At 42.7% G+C, this 15,935-nt stretch overlaps 1 protein-coding gene across 1 annotated transcript in view; it reads left to right on the top strand.

Moving 5' to 3' along the window:
* The window catches only part of LOC150080056 (uncharacterized), a 270,715-nt gene that overhangs the window by 86,325 nt on the left and 168,455 nt on the right, over window positions 1-15,935 (top strand). The window lies entirely within an intron of this gene.

Genomic DNA, 15,935 nt, shown 5'->3' with positions numbered 1-15,935 from the left:
TTGATGTTGTTTTTCTAATTGGTTAACGCTTCTCAGTATTCAACATTTAGGGCGGCAAATTTTATTTTGCATGCGGACGGCACATAGGAACGCAGCGCTACTGCTGACTCCATAGGCGCTGCTTGCTTAGACGAATATCGTAAATAACGCGACATTTCATTCCCATGGATACCCTTGGAACCTGCTGGAACGGCCAATAAAGACAAGATCGGTACGACCCACTTCTCTTGCAGCTAAGTTTTCAAATACATTCTACTGTTCCAGTAGAATGTAGGTGATAATCATTCGGGTGAATAAATATTGCTTTTCGAAGAATCCATCGAAACTTCACTAGCAGCGTTTAACGATGACAGAAAAATTAATCTTAGCAACGGTTATTTAGGGAATTAGACACGACGACAACACGGAAATCACTTTCTCATCCCCGATGGAATTAATTAGCCCTTAGCAACAAAGGCATACTTTCATTCCTTTTTCTTGTTGAATTCCTGAAAACAAAATTCATTCCGTTAGCAACAGCGATGGCAACAATAACTGAGTTTCTCAGTGAACAAATTGTGCTCTACGAAAGTCATTATTTGATGTTGAAATTCAAATAATTGCCATATTTTGGAAGGTACTGAAAGATTTTTATTTTTTATTTATTATTCAATTTATTACATATGCTTCACCCCTGAACAGCCTTCAGCTAGGAGGGTGCCTATATACATTTGTACATTACAACTTAGACAGCAAACATAGAAGTCGTACATAAATTACGCATATTATTATTATTATTTCTATTTTATAGAAACAGTTTCTATATAATATTATAAACATTAGTTTCTTTTTCCAACAAAATAACATCTGAAGTGAGCAAATATAGCAGATAAAAATATATACAGTGACACGAGCAAAAGGCAGAGACATATAAACACATACTCGTCCTAATGTGTGCATATACAGCCAAAACATATACATACAAAACACAATGATTTAAAACAAATTAATTCTCCAGCAAAGTAGAGTTCATGGGAGATTTCATCCTGAAGGAGATAATCAGGAAACTTCTACAGTTTTATGTGGTGGTACATGTCCTGTATCTTCTCAGATCTGTACGCTTTCTCATCACAGAACTTGTGGGGATCAATCTTCAGGGTTTTGTACGTTTGGAGGATGTTAGACGGAAAACATCTTCTAAGCATAGTTAAATTCTGTAATAAGCTTCTTAGGGGAATCCATGAACTATTGCATAGGACGCGGGAAAGCCTAGGACCTGCAACAAGATTATGGACATTTGGAGCGTCAAAGCGATCGGTGAGGAGTTGACAGAGATTACGCAGATTTCCTGTAATGAGCAACTGATTCCAAGGGGTGCAACCAAGGTTAGCATACATGATTGATCTCGAGATGGTGAAAGGGAGGCCATTAACACGGTTCAACCACCTTAAAATCCAGTACTCGATACCCATGAATTTTTTGATGTTAGTGAGGGAAGCAGAGGACCAGATCGTCGAGGCATACATGGGAATCGGAACAAGACATGTTTGTATGTAGTGAGTGGCAAGTTTTTGGTTGTTTACTCCAGTAAGTTCCTGTCTTATCGCCCACATTGCTGACAGAGTTTTTTTTTTGCTTTAGTGTTGGCAAAGTGCTGTTGGAAGGTCAGGCCTTCATCCCAGGTGAGCCCTAGATCATTGTGATGAGAAACCTTTTGCACTCTAATACTCTAATACCACTCGATCCGAATTTCCAAGCAACAACTGATGCAGGCCATTAATACTCTCCCTCTCACAACAACCACCGGTGACGATGGCATCCCCCAGTTCATAATCAAATGTTTAAGTGTCTTCATCATCGACTCACTCCTCAACCTATACAACAGATGCCTCGAAGTTCATTTCTTTCCACCCCAGTGGAACAGGTACTATGTCTGGCCCCTTCCTAAGCACCAACAATCGACGCTCCCAAGCCAACATAGGCCCATTGCTTGCGCTTCTGTATTGCTAAAAATTCTGGAGAAAGCATTGCTACCGTCTGTCACCCATCAAATTCTCCGTGACAGTCCTCAGCAAATACACTATGGGATATCAGGAAGGTCAACTATAACTAAGAAATCTTTATTGCAATAATAATGATAATAATGATACAATTCGATAGATTGCAATGTTGCCCTTCACGGCCACCAGGCCAGGGGTTAACAGTAATAATACAATATAAATAGGGAACATTGATATATAAAACATAGGAAATGCATATGCGGAAGTACAATTCCAAACTCCAAGTATCATACAGTTATTTACAATACAATATATAAAGAAGATATGGGCAGAAACGGATAATTTCATATACATACAAATATAGTAGTATAAGCAGACAACGTTCTTTGCACTGAACAGAAGTAGTTAGTCCATCATTACTAACTGTCATACTGAAGAGTTAGTATACCGTCTTCACATCAGGTGGTGTTGATGGCTTGCAGCATTAAGACGAGCTTCGAGGAGAAGGATCAGGGACAGGGAAGTACAATTCAAGGATGCGACATCTGTATTCCCTGTCAGAAACGAACTTGTTAAGGTCAGCATCCAAGGACTGGGCACACGAAAGTAGCTGAAAAGGCAGAAACCTATCTGATAGGTGGAGACGGCTGTGATTATTAGGTATTAGGTAGGTATTAGGTATGTTCGGGGTCTGACGGCACCTGGGATTTCTCCCATCTCCGCGTATGTTCTCTGTATCGGACAAGCCAGAGATTTAAAAGTGTGTGGGATATGTACTGTGTAGTTTGTTGTGCCCATTGTTCGTCCGGCCTGTTAGCCGCCGGGCCCCTAGTGAGACCCGACGTTACCAATACCTGCCACAGGGAGGCCGGCCGGGTGTTACCAATATTTGTACTCTGGCTGGTCTTGCCACTTACTTTCCTGGGATTTTAGTGGCTAGGACCAAAAAAAAAAAAAAAAAAATCGAGGTTGATATTAGTGATACAAGTTAGTATTAATATTGCGCGACGTGGGGCTGTGCGGTGAAAGTGAGTTTTAAAAACCAAATAGGTTCGGGCAAGAATTTTGATGTTCTCTTTTGATTTTGACATGTAGGGCTAAACGCTGTGCAAGACAAAAGTTTGGGGGGAGGATGAAGACTGGGGGGAAGAAATTGGAAATAAGGGGCCGACAGAGTAGATGGCCCCTGCAGGTAGTGAGGCATGCCCGTGCCCCACCAGAGTGAAAAAATTGGGGAGGCAAGGAGAGGCAAGCCTCTCCTCCCCAGGAGTTTGGAAAGAAAGATCCGCTCAAGAGAGTGCGGATTTGGGTCGCCAATAGGCTGTTCCGGCGGGAGAGTGCCACGTATGTCGTCTCCATCAGTTTGCAGGCCCTAAAAAATTGGCCGTTGAGTCTCATCTAGGTGGGACACTAATAGGGGATTAAATCTGGATGTCATCCTTCCAGACTGCATGTGGTCTGGGGCTTATTTTCTGGTCATTATCTTGGGGTCATAATCAAGTCTACTGGCTGTCATTATGGGGTTTTATCCCTTCCGTGATGTTTGCTAGTCCTTACACTACCTTTTGTCATTATGTAGTGGGTCTATGCTGCAAGGACTTGGGGCAGTGTCCCTTTGTTCTGATGTCACGACTATTTAAAGGTGTTTTTTCGCTTCTATTGGCGGTAATCATGACTCTTGTAGTTCGACAATCTATTGTCACTTGTCTTTTCCTAGTGCATTTTGTAGTCAGTCCAAGGTCTGTATAGTCGGTTCCTCTGTGTCGTCTCGCAGCTATTTGCAGTTTTGTTTTGTCTCATTCCGTTAAGGTCTTCGGTATATGGCGGCTAGTGTTTGGCGCCTGCTAAATAATCCCTGGGCAAAATCAGTTAAGGCTAAATATTCTTCTTGTGTATCTAGTAGATGTGACTCGAGATCCCTCGGTAAATAGTGAACTCTAGTTATTAGTCTGCATCTAAGGTCTTCGTATTGGACACACTCAAACATAATGTGCACCCAGCTTTCTTGTTCCCCGCAAGTACAACGCGGATCCTCCACTATTCCCAATGCTGTAAGCTTTGCATTGAAAGCCCCATGACCCGTAAGGAGGTAGGTCGTGTAAAGTCCGGGTTGCAGCCAGGTTGGAAGAATGGGGTATACTCTGTCTACGTCCGGGATGAACTTTTTGGTGATGTTCCCTTTTGTTGTGTTTGTCCAGCGGTATTGCCAGGTTTCTTTTAGGTATTTCTGCAGCCTGTTCTTTTCAGCCTTGTGGGTTGCATTGTTATCCACTGTGTAGTCTTGGTGGGTGCAAGGCATTCCTTTGGTTATATAATAGGCTATTCCAGTACGTATGATGTCCAGGTCAAGGGGAAGGGCTCCGGCCAAGACCTGTAGGGCAACAGTGCTAGTGGTGCTACAGGCTCTGGTAATGGTTAACAGGATAGTTCTATGGATTGAGTCGATTATGCGTCTATTTACGGCGGTTGATGCCTTGTGATACCAAACCGCAGAGGCGTATGTTATAGTTGGTAGGAATGTCGTTTTATAATATAAGGAGAGCACGCGACGTTTAAGTCCCCAGTCCCGACGAACCACACGTGCTAACAGTGCAGAGTACTTCCTTATCTTTGTTCTTAAATGTGTGAGATGCTGCTTGAAGGAAAGATTACAATCTAATATCACCCCCAGGTACTTAAGCTGGCTTTGGAGTTTCACTGTGGTGTTGTTCACCTTTATTTGAGGTGGCCTGTGCAGGTCAAGGGAGCCTTTCAGTAAGATTGAGGATGTCTTAGTTGGTGAGATTTTTAGGCAGTGTAAGATGGTCCAGTCCTGTAGTATCCTGATGGCATGGTTTGCTTTTACCTCCAACTGGGTTCTACTGTCGGCAGCAATTTTCAAGATTAAGTCGTCGGCAAAAGCTTGGGTTTGGACGTCACCAAGGTCCATGGCCAGGAACTCATCCAAGACAATGTTCCACAACAGCGGCCCCAGGACAGAACCCTGGGGGCAACCCCTGCAGACACCGCGGTTTACCCTACCATAGGGTGCCACGACACTAATACTCCTGTCGGTAAGGTAAGACTTGATAGTGAGATACAAATTGCAGGGAAGGTTGGCCCGCCTTAGCCTTGCCAGGACACTTGGCCACCAAATGGTGTCGAAAGCCCCGGCAAAATCTATGGAGATGATTAGGTAGTATTTACTGTTGCAACTGGCCACACCGTGCAGCAGATGTCTAAGTGCCTCTACTGTCGAAGACTCAGGCTTAAAGCCGAACTGGGTAGACATGTGCAGTTCAGCACTCTTGTAATGTGTGTCAATTCGGGCATATAGCATTCTCTCAAATAGTTTGCTGATCACTGGTAGCAAAGCTATCGGTCTGTAAGTGGTTGGCTGTTGTGGAGGCTTCGTGGGTGTTTTTGGGATCAGCTTCAGTCCCGCAGTCTTCCAGTTTCTTGGGAAGATGCCTTGATGCAAACAGTTGTTAAACAGATTTAGAAGGAGTTCGGGGGTCAGATCCGTTACTTTTTTGACAATTTCCGGTTCGAGATAATCGAGGCCAGGGCACTTATTATTTCTTACGTGATTTGCCGCGGATTTGTTGTCATCTAGCGTGAACGGTGGTTCACGGGAGTCAGTGGTGTATATGTCATTTTCTTGACATATTCTATGCTGTTCAGGTGAAGTAGGCATGGCAGTCTCCGGGAAAATAGTGCCCAGAATATTTGTGATTGACTGTTGCCATGTGGTGGTTTGGCTCCCCTGTGGTGTCAATGTGGTAGAAATAACTTCCCCCCTGGGGAGATTGTTTGTGATTATCCTATAGACTACCCCCCATGGCTCATTATTTCCTGTTATGCCTGCCAAGTTTTCCCAGGCTCTTTGTTTGCTCTTGTTTATCGCATCCGTATATCTGTTTCTTGCTTCTCTATAGTGCTCCTTTAGTATCTGGACCTCAGCAGCAGGCCATGTGCGTCTTGCCCGTTGAAAGAGTTTTCTTCTTCTCATGGTCTCCCTTCTGAGTTGCTGGATCTCGTGAGTCCACCACGGGACTGCTCCCGGTTTGGGATTTCTCCTCTTCATTGATGCTTCACTCGCCGCAAGTATTATTTCCGTTACCCTCTTTTGATTCTCGTCTGGATCCCCATTCTGGTTTGTTGTTTCCAGGTGTAGGGCTGCAGCGGGCATTAAAACCTCTCTGAACCTTTCCCAGTTCGCCCAGCGGATGGCGAAGCGATTTAGTGTTTGTTTAGGTATCAGTAGCCTGTTTAATGATCTTCTGATTTGGCAGGTAATCACCCTGTGGTCGGAAGTCGTCCACGAGTCTCTGACGATCCAATCATCAACGTAACCTGCAAGGTTTCTCGTGGACAATGTGACATCAATAGTCGCCTCCCACAGGGTATTACAAAATGTAGGCATCTGGTGTGGTCTGTTCAGGATAGTGAACCGGGAGTTCGAGAGAAAGTCCTCTAAAATCTGTCCATTTCTGGTACCTCTCCTGTCTGGGGTCAGACTGTGCCAGGCTGGTGAGCGGCAGTTTACATCTGCCCCAATTATGATCCTTTGATCAGGGAGCATGTCGGTCAAGGCCTGCAAGTACCTGGTGATGGGTGCGATGTCCTCGCCCGGCCTGCTGTAAAGGGCCACAGCATAGATTTGGCCCAATGGCGTTAAGATGTGGGCACACGCCGCCCAGGGTGCACAAAGCTGTGTTACTTTAGTCACAGTATAATTGGGATTGCGCACCACAACTGCAGCCCAAGGGGTGTCACTCTCGTCATGGACTATTTTGTATGCAGCCGGATATCCGCACACTCGTTTTGAGTGGGTATATGGTTCCTGTAATAGTAAGACGTCAGCTGCTTCCTCGTCCGCTATGACCCTAAGTTGCTGCGCCACTGCTCTAGCTCTCTGCGCGTTATGCTGTATTATTGCAATTTTGGATCTATTGTACTCTTTAGGGCGTCTCTCCATAGTCGGTTCGTGACTGGTATAACCCTTTTACTTTAAGATAAACTGGACAGTTCGGGTCTCTGATAGAATGCGAATCGTCCATTTTCCCTGCCTTGCAGTTTGTACAGATTGGATCTTGCTCCTTGTTTGGACATGTTTTATATTCATGTCCCCTGCCAGAGCAGTGACCGCAGGTTGATTCTGTTTGTGTACATGTATGAGTTGTGTGGCCGTATTTACAACACCGGAAGCATTTCGGGACTGCCACATGCTCCCGGAATCGGTGGGATCCCCATTCAATGTAGATTCTCTCTTGATTCTTTAATTGCTGCCAGACAGTCGGGGCCAGCTCTAGAACCCAGTTTCTGTTTGGTCCTGCCCTAGATCTGGTGGAGTACCTAGGCTGCACCAGGGTTCGCTGTTCCTGTAGTTGCTGGGGGGTCGGTCTCAGATTTCTGTTTATTATCTCTGTGGCTAACTGTTCCGGGGTTAGGTCTTTGTCAATGTCAAAGACAATGATAGCAGGTCCTCTCTTTTTTGGCAATTCTGCAGTCAAACCCAAGGTGGCAATTTTTGGGTTATCCATTATCGTCTGTATGTCTTCGTTTCCCTCCGTTTCAATAACGAGTCCTACATTCCTCGTTTTCCGAATGGACTTTATCTTAGTAGCTTTGAGGTCATCCCTTAGTTCCTTCATCACAGTTGTCTTTATTTCTTCACTAGTTCTCTTTTCCTGGGGGCCATCTGTGGTCACAGGTCTAAGCACAACCAAGTTGGGTGTCATCAAGAGAGGTTGCTTCCTTTTTGGGGGCCCGGGCTGAGTTTGTTTTCCCTGATTTTGATTACTCCTCAGCGTTTCAGCAAAAGTGGGAGCACGCTGTTGCATTTTATTTGTCCCACATTCTTTATAGGCCTGCAGCCTCGCGGTGACCTTTTCATTTTCAACATATGTCTTGAAAAGGATAGTCTCCATCTTGTTAAAGATTGTGACGATTTGCGACCTCACAAGGGTGGTTATTCTATTATTCGGTTCTTTAAATATTGATTCCAGTGCTGTTTTGAGTGCCAGTGACTTTTCATAGACAGTGCCCACCGGTAGGGAGGGATCTATGGGGGGAGATTCCTGCTGCTTTTCATTGTTTGTTTCTTCGTTCGCATTGACATTTTCCTGAGTGTCCTTATTCTCAGTTTGGGAGCGTGTTCCCCGCTCTATTTTCGCTGTTAACAGCTTTTTGTTTTTACGCTTGCTTTGTGTTTGGGGGGTCCCAGGACAGGCGTCTTCTGTGTCCTCTTGTTGTTCTAGGGGGGTTATCTCGTCGTCCTGCCCTTTTGGCTGGGTTTCTTTCAGTTTGTGATTTTTGCTATCCATATCAGCAAAGGTTCCGGATATTCGGACGTGCGGATTATCGGGGTTGACAATCTTTATATCAGTTTGTGGCTGTAATATGCTGGTGAACAATACCCGCTACACGCATACAGGTCAAAGAGATTATTTTGTAGGTTTTTAGGGCTTCCAAAATTTGGTCCGCTCTAATCAAAACGATTATTCTAAACATATACTGCCAGCATATTGCTGTACTGGTTTACATAGGAAAATTTCTTAAAAACGTTCATTCTCTAAATATAGTTAACGAAAAGTCACAAAAGGTCACCTGTACATCCAGTCCAATTTCCTCTTTCTTCCAACACCATCTGTATGTTTCAGTCTTCTGTTGGTACTTGTTTCAGAAGCTGGAGAAGAGAGCTACCCACTGATACCAAAACTTTATGTACTGTACGTATCGTATTCCCAGCAATATCCACTAGGCCTAACTGCCAACAATGCGTGTTTGACTACAGCAAAGCGTTAGCAGAATGCTAAGCCTAAAGGGATTTGGTCTATGACGAGAGAGTACAGATCAGATAACCCTCGTAATAACAAAATTTTTTTACCCACTTAATCCACTTGCGAAGTTCTTTTAGCTGGCACACTTTTCCAGTGGAAGAAAATACTTTAAACACATTAATATAACTCAACATTCAGGAGCTCCAGAACACGTGGCTACACTGAATGACGGCCATCGAACATCCAGACGGCTGTGATGTGGGCATAGAGTTGGAGTCGCTCTGAGAGAAGACTGAGGGATTCTCCATGAGCACAGGTCCCAGAATGATGGTTCCGAAATCTCGCCAACCATCATTTTGATAGTCGTGGTAAGACGTTTCACCCTAATCAGCGTGGGGAGCCTTTGAATTTGAATTAAGCTGGCCATTTCAGTTGTCCTGAGCTGTGGAGGCAGTTTGGTGTTTGTTTATGGCCCATTTTAAGAGCCAATACTCAGCAGAAAAAAGTGGCCTGATTGTGCTAGTTGCAGCTGATGCCCATATCTCTGCAGCATATAAAAGCGGAGAGTATACAGTGGTTTTTATATATTTTCTAGTAGTTGTGACTTCATTTATATAATGTAGATGCTGTTTGGCAATCCATCGGAGTCGAGCTGCCAGGGTGAGGAGCTTGTCTATATGGTAACTGAAGCAGAGCTTAGGATCAAACACAACCCCGAGATCAGTATGCTTATTTACGATGGGAATTGGAGAATTACACAGAATGGGCTAAATATAAGAAGGCGTTTTCTTTAAAGAGAATATCATAAATTCAGATTTCTCTGGGTTTATTTTTAATCCGAACTGGTTGAGGTAGTTTTCAATTTCCTTCAGTGTATTATTAATTGATCCTGTTATCATGAGAAGATCATCGTATGGAGAAATCGGTGTGAGGAGCTTTATATCATCTTATAACAACCACTCTGCACATCTTAGATGCCTTCGAACAAAGACAGGAATTGTCAGTTATATATCTTGACATCCATTCCGCTTTTGATGCCATCTATATACCTAATCTCCTACGTCTCTTAGAAAACTACTTCAATTTTCGCGGCGATGTTCTCTGGTTCCTAGAATCTCTCCTATCGAAGAGGACCCTTGTTCTAAAGATCGGAACAAAGACCTTCACGCACCACATAACTGCCGGTGTACCTCAAGGGGGGGGGGGAGTCCTGTCTGGCATTCTCTTCTCAGCAATCATTGTGCCATTTGTGACCAATAAGTGCAATTGGATCACATATGCTGACGATGTCAAGCTCCTTACTAAAATATCGCCATCCAACTCGGCAGCCGAAATCACTCAGCAAATCACTAGCAAACTGCAGGACATGGCTGACTACCTCAATACCTTCAACCTCCAAATCAACCCCCTAAAATCAGCACAAATAACTTACTCTCTAAAGGGCAGCCCAACAACGTTGGAGCCTGTGCTTAACGGCTCCTCAGTTCCAAGTGTTCAAACACACAAAGATCTGGGGGTCGTTTTCGACTCCAAACTATCTTTCAACGATCACATAAACCTCATACAGTCGAGGCTGAACTCACTACGCTGGGTCGCCAAACAACAGCTGCTCCACACCACCGACCCACAACTGGTAAAAAGATACATCGTATCAATCCTTTACCCGACAATACTGTATGCTTCAGAGATATGGGCCTCGGCCGCCGAATCCAACATCAAAAGAATATTCTCTGCCGAATTCTGACTTCTAAAATGGGCCAACAGCAAACTCCACCTTCCCCCAGCTCTCAGATCAACGCAGTTAGCAGAAGCTCTTCAACTACGCAGGCTCCGGTCCTACATTGCAGAAAGAAGGCTGCTGTTCACCATCAAGATGTCCATCGGTAAAATTACAGAGCCGAACTTCTGGGATCACTGCTCTTGGCGCATTCCTCCCCCTTATCTCCGGTCTTCAGCACAGCTGCTAGCAAACCGTAACCGGCTAGTACTAACCGACAGATTCCTGCCAAAGCAAATGCTGCCCTCACTGCAAGCCATCGACGGGGACCTCCAAGAAGTGGTCAGTAATAAAAAATACAGGAAGGGTATCCTCGTCGAACTGAAAATGTAAAACTGTGCTTTGTTAATAATCTGATTTATCTTTTTTTCTCATGTGTATCTCTTTTGTAAATATGTTTTGTTAACCCCTTACACCACCATGCCGTGACGGGACTAATTGTATGTCTATCATTGCTGCAATTAAAGATTCTATTCTATTTATGTAGATGTTTATGTTCATCTTCTTCTTCAGGTTGGTGAAAGACATTTGTGCTGACTTGGTCGGATTTATGGATAGGCCAATATTCTCAAGATAATGGTCAAGTTCTTCTATTAGGGCAGTGGCATGGGCGTTGATTGCTTCAGATTTGTCACCGTGTTTTGACGAGATGAAGAGTTTCATATCATCTGCGTAAGAGCTGCAATCAGGATGCGTAGAGAGGAAGGGGTCCAAAGCGGCAGCAAAAAATAGTGCGGAAAGGACGCCACCTTGGGGACTCCTCTGTAGACGACGTGGTTCGATTGGAAGGTTCTATGTTCGACTCTCAAATGCCTTTGTTTGAGAATGGAAACGATGACTTTTAATAGGCCTCCCTGTATTCTGAAATGCCTTTCAAGTATTGTCATCAAGGAATTGATTGAGACATTATCGAAAGCAGCTTTAATGTCTAAAAATACTACATCAATCTGTTCTTTGGCGTTTAGAGTCATTTGGATCTGAAATAGGGTGTCCATTAGATTAGTCACAGTTGATCTCTTTGGAATCACAGTGTGTAAATATGGTGGTCTTTTATGGAAAAAATGCATAACAAGAATTGGCAGCAGAGTCTTCTCGAACAATTTTAGTAAATTGCAGCTTATAGAGACTGGACGAAAATCCTTCTTGTCTTTCGGATGTTTGACTTTAGGCACGGGTTTTACAATATAATGTTTCCATATTTCAGGGATAATTCCAGTGTGTAGGGTTTCTCTAAATATGTGTAGCAAGACCTCGATGATGAATGGACTGCTTACTTTCATGATGAAGAGGGGGAACATATCAGGGCCAGAAATGGATTTATTTGGGAGACTATTTAATGCCTGAATTACATTTTCTTTGGTTATGGTGATTTCTGTTAGTAGAGGTCTGATATCAAGATTGGATCCGGATGGAATCATGTTATTCATGTAATTTACCAGCCAACTGGTATTGTCTGGTGCGAGAGAGTTATTCTTTAAATTAGGGTCTGGAGAGATTCCGAAGGTACTGTTCGCCCATTCCCTAAATAAAGTTTCATCCATGGTGAAGTTGGTATTCTTGTTGTTATTGATTCTTTTAGACTGTTTAAGCTTTTTAGAAATTGCAAAGTTGTACTCTTGGCGTTTGTGCTTTAAGAAACAGGCTCGTTCTTTTTTGTAAGCGATGTAGTCTTCAGCGGTTCTGGTTTTCTGCCATTTTCTGTAAGCCTTTTGTTTTCTCACAAACACAACCTTCATATTGTTGTTAAACCACCAGTTAGATCGATGTGAGATCCGAATCTCCTTAGACGCACCAACACAAGCTATTTGAAATAATTCTTCAGCCAGGATGGAAGCGGCTTCAGGCCCTGACTTTTCTAACAGACAGTTCCATTTATACGTAGTGAGGCGATGGAGGATTATTTCTTGCTTAATGAACTTGTTTGAAAAGACTTCTCGTATGCAGCGGGCCACACCCTTCAACCGTGGTATTAGAGAGGTCGGAACGGGCATAAAATTCACAATCTAACGGTTGATGATCTGATTTGAAGAAGATGGTTGGTTCGATAAGTTCCGCATGAGGTATGTTGTGAAAAATGAGGTCGAGCTGCTGATTTCCGCGAGTTGGGGGAGTTTGAAGAGGATGAAGGTCGAGCATATGTAGCATGTTTTCCAGAGAAGACCGAGCCGTTGAGTACCTTGGCAGGGGCATGTTGAAGTCCCCTACGAGAATAGTAGGGACGTTGGGTTGGAGATTGGTAGTAATCCAGGTCGCTAATTCCGTTCTAACCTCTAGGGTGTGTTCTGGAGGGAGGTAGACAGTGCAAACCTGTATTCTAATTTCATTGAGGTCAAGGATTACAGAGATGGCTTCAAGGTTTTCGGAACTACTTGAGTTGGTCCTATGTCGAGAAAAGGAATTTTTATAGATAATTGCAACTCCACCACCGCGGCGAATGGCGCGTCCATTAACTTGAGAAGCATAGTTCTAAAGATACCACTTTAGATTTTTAAAAGAGTGGTAAAACCATTGATTTGCAACATTCTGAATTGGAAACGGAATGAACTAACCCACTTATTTCAAGGGGAAAATCGCTCTTCCCCTGGATCACCGTTGCAAGGTCTGTTAGGAAGCGGCGACTCGCAAACCATAAATAAGTTATTCCATTAATACCTCCCACATATTGCGAGCGCCACCTGCCACGAGTCTCCTCAACTAGTGGAGTGTCACAAGACGCATTAGCGACGTCACTCGGCACGTGCCGGCTGTCATGAGAGGCAAAACAAAAACGACATCGGGAAACTTGGAAACCGGAAATCTGGACTAATGTGGCGGTAACGGACTTTCTATGGGGTTCCCGTGCACGCGGACAGTTTCGGTGCTTGACGGGTAGCTGTCGGGGTCTCGAAGAAAAGGGCTGTTATCGCCGCGAGGGAGGCAATAAAGATAAAACTGTTGTCGTCGGAGAAACAAATATCTATTGCAGTCGCTACATGCATTTCTGGATTTGCTGTTCCTTTGTACGGTTGCTTTCGACGTGGTTCTGGGGGATCCTTTGTTGGGGGTGCAAACATGGAAGACACCGGTGGAATATTTACTTTCTCCAACAGATCGCCTCTTGTTACTTTGATCGGGATTCACGTTTTTCGCATTTGTAACGGAGGAAAGCCAAACATCTGCCACTAGATACACACTGCAGTAATCGTCTTCCCTTTAGTCCCTCCTGTCACCATGGCAACATTGCAAACGGATAGTAGAGTCAGGCTAATAAATTTGACAGGAAGATAACCCTAAACTCCTATTTGATTTTATCGTGCTCTTTCTCTCTCACCCACACACACACAATTCGTCTTATAGTCTCTCACGGTTCAGCGATTTGATTCAAGTTTCTGCTTCCTTTAAAGTCTCTCCATTCACAATTCGCGATTACTTTTCCTGGTAAACTGCCTTTCTGTTTCGTTAGACATTAACCCTGTGTGAATCTGCTTCTTTATATTCTACATAAGAAATAAATATATTATATATTTAAAAAAAAACTAATACAGTTGTTTAATCAACAGTATTATTTTTTTGGAGGCTTTAATTTTATTCCTTTCTTTTAATAATCTGATGTAATTAGTCACAATGGTAATAGTAATCGACTAACACAGAGGACAAACGTCCTGAGTTCAAACCACATCAATGACCAGAGGGATTATGGGCATTTTTTCGCAAAGTGGCTGAGTTAGTTTGTCTCAGGCGAGAGCTGCTGATCCCCCAGAGGAAAACTCGGGGTTTACAAGCTAATACAGACAAAATATAGTGACGCCTCATAGCCTTAGTTGCTATGCTAACGTACTCCAAATATCATTTATACAATTATCATTTACTTCACTTTTATAGTGAGATTTTCCATCGAATTTCCTTTTTCAGTTACAGTACGTGGTCCATCCATAAGTCTGTCTAATTGATCGCAAAGAAGATGCAGAATTTGACGTGCCACATAAAGAAACATATTCCAACATGTCTAAGATAATTCCGTTGTCAAAACAAAAAGAATTAGTATTTTGAGAAAATTTGCATGCAAGAATTTAAATGATAAATCAAATTTATGGATTGTGTTTATGTCTAAAACAAATGTTTTTGGCGGTTTAAAAAATGAAAGAAAGGTTAATGATGGTGCACGAAATGGGCGTTCAAGAACTCGCTAAGAAACAGGAACCTCATAGTTTCATGAACTTTGATATTTCGAGCAGAATTTAAGAAGCCTTTTGTGCTAATTTCCATTTCATAGTATTCATTTTTATGGTTACACACAATAACTCTATCGTGCTGTTTACGATTATCAGAACAGATTTATAACTCCATCTTGTCTTGAATTTGCGACAAGCCCATGCCTTGAGGGGTCAGTATTTCCTCCCGAAACTGACCGACTCGGTTTTCCCTTAAAAAGATAACTCGATACACTCCTCGCCTTCTCAAAAGATTTCGAACTGCCTTTGCCAGTTCTGTGTACAGTAAAGATTTAGATGCAGCAGCTGTGGCAAGTTTGAAAAAGTAAATAACATCTGATATTCTCTTCTTTTGTGGAAGTAAATATCTTTAGGAATGCTTTATAGGTGAGAACACGCTTTATACACATCACGAACATAACAGAAATGAATATCAAAAGCTCTTTATTTGAACGATGGCTATTTCCTTTCACCAGTCGAAAAAGAGACCTTTTATGCGCCCATCATAAAGGTGTATTTAAGTAAAACAGGAAATACTTAAAATTTAAATATGCACAACGAATAGATTAAAACAAATGGCATTATATTAAATAAACATTTATGATTTTCAATTAAATAGTTTTTATGGTAAAATATCATGGAATATTAGAACTGTCGCTATTGCAAGGTGTTACGACTTTTTTTTTTGTCCACTACTATAAACGTGCTAATAAAAATGTATATATATTCATTAAATGGCCCTTTTTTATTACAGTGGCGTTATATAATTGTAACATGAACCTGAACGTGCTGTTTTAACGCGATGGAATGCAAATAGTGGCAATTTTGGAAATGGAACTTTGATTATTCATGAGCCAAAATGCGTTCCATTTAAAATTTATAATTTAATATCGTACAGCGCATCAAATATTCTCGGTTTCAAATACGCTGCTTTATACAATACGCCTATCAAAAATGTATCTTCTAACCAATAAGATGAGTCTGAGATTTATCGCGCGCAAAAGTTCCCAAATAAAAAAGAAAAGAAGAAGACTTCCCTTAAGTTGATTTCCCTTTGCGTTTAGATAAATGCGAATGCTTCGTACGGCTGGCACGCGGATCGCGCTAGCACAAGATGGTGATGTGGATGTGTGATGAGCGAGCCGAAAGGCAATAAGCCTTTCGTTATTTGTTAGATCTCCCTAGGAGGAATAATGAAAATAAATCGTTTGAACGGGCATCTAGG

The sequence above is a fragment of the Mastigoproctus giganteus genome, chromosome 9, assembly GCF_048544385.1.
Source record: "Mastigoproctus giganteus isolate SK-2022 chromosome 9, ASM4854438v1, whole genome shotgun sequence".
Taxonomy (NCBI): Eukaryota; Metazoa; Arthropoda; class Arachnida; order Uropygi; family Thelyphonidae; genus Mastigoproctus; species Mastigoproctus giganteus.
The sequence above is the reverse complement of the archived record's forward strand: the minus strand, read 5'-3'. Positions and strand labels throughout refer to the sequence as shown.